We start from the raw sequence: 1,914 nt of genomic DNA on the forward strand, positions 1-1,914 counted from the left end.
TAAAGCCTAAATGTCTACCCCAGGACTCTGGGTTCCTCTGCAAAGGCGAGTACTTAAAAGTTTGATGTGCCGCCTAAGCTTTTAATTGGATGCAACCCTATAATTTCTTCCATAATAGGATGACCCAGCAGGATCACTTACAGCAGAGCATGAAAGCAAATGCCAAAGAAGTGAAAATGCAGAAGCATAAAGTTGTAGTATTGATTGTTTAAATTGCCTCATTCAACAGCCTGAGGCTGACTATGAATATTTCAGTATTGTACACCACTTCAGTTTCACATCTAATGTGTTTCTGGAGTAAACAAGTGATGCTTGGGAAAGCCTTCCTTCCTTATAAACAAAATAAGAAAAGGGTTCCCAAAGAAAACTCAGAAGCAATCAACCATAGATTTTAAAACAAACTGAGGCATAATGGAAGACTCATAGAACATATCTTCAAAATAATTCTGTAATAGCCTAATGGGCTATTTCACTGACTTTTTTTATCAAAATATAATGCCACCAGCACAAAACAAACAAACAAACAACAACAACAACAACAAAAGAAAGAAAGAAAGAGTTGAAAATCCTGTCATACTGAAAGAAAATTAAGGTTCAAAATGGCAATGTTTAGACAGCACTGGGATTTTGTTGAGCTAATGCTCTGTCCAAACACTTAAGATCTTAAAAACAAGCTCCAGAAAAGCTGTGGCAAAATGCTGCTGGATGTTTCAGCATGTTACTCTACTGCTTTTAATTCTGTGCAGTGGTGTCACACAGTTTGAGAGCCAGTTACTAGCAAAGACCTCTTTCACAGATGGTGAGTGGGGATGAGACAAGCAGGTGTCCACCCCAGCAGAGCACTGGAGAAACAAGGTCTTGCCTAGAGAACTGACAAGGCACGTATAACCTGACAACCATGTGTATAACAGCTGAGAGAGTGTCCCTGCCATCCAAGGGGATACCATGGGGGCTAAAACTACTATTTGAAATAAAACTTACTATTAGCAACTCTCTCTGTAAGGGGAGGAAAGAGGCTGTGCAGACAGATATTATTATATCACCACCAAGTCCGCACATGCTGTAGACAGAGATCTGTAATGGGATGACAATTTTCCCCATAGACTTTCTGGCTGAATTTCAGTTTCTGTTCTTGGTAAAAATGTTTATATTGCAGACAGTTGACTTCTCAGTATGTAAACAGAAGTATTTGCAGAGTCAGATCAGTCTAGGTTATGCAACATATAGAACTAGTGGATAGGATGACCATAGAAAAAGTGCAATCCAGAGGAAATCATCCGAAGTAAAACATTCTAAATTTTTCAGGCCTCTACTTAAGGCTTCATTTATGACCAATGCCCAGAGCCCAGACTATATAATCCAATATTTAGAAACCAGCTCTGGAAATGCTTAATTGAAAAATTTCTATCTATCTCAGCCCACAGAATGGTACTCAGAATACTTACAGAAAATTTTAAAACTTGTAATCACAAGTATACTATATAAATGCCAGCTGGTTTGACAGTGAAGTGAATAGCAGATTATACATTACCAAAAAAACCCAAACCCCCCAAAAAACAGCTTTCCAAAGGAAATCAGCACTGTCAGGAAAAGAGATATGCCAGCTTCTTGCCACCTACAGGTGAAACACTAAAATCCTCATTGCTCAGCAGATAACTACATCTCAGACTCCAGTTTGGAGAGCAAATTGCCCCAGAACTGACATTAAATAGAAACAGCACAGGGACTCCAAATGTTGTGTCACTTATGGAATATTGTATGGGTTTATTTTAAAGTGGAATTTAAAATTTAAATTTAAAATTCAAATTTTAAATACTTCATTTTTTAAATAATCAGTCCAGTTGCCAAGTCTTTGTTTGGTTGTTCTTTTATGGAGAACAGCTGAAAGATCTCCTTTTTTTTTTTTTTTTTTTT

This window comes from Empidonax traillii, unplaced genomic scaffold (assembly GCF_003031625.1).
Source record: "Empidonax traillii isolate 1590-97213 ecotype Southwest subspecies unplaced genomic scaffold, ASM303162v1 scaffold1310:size247655, whole genome shotgun sequence".
In the NCBI taxonomy this organism is placed as follows: Eukaryota; Metazoa; Chordata; class Aves; order Passeriformes; family Tyrannidae; genus Empidonax; species Empidonax traillii.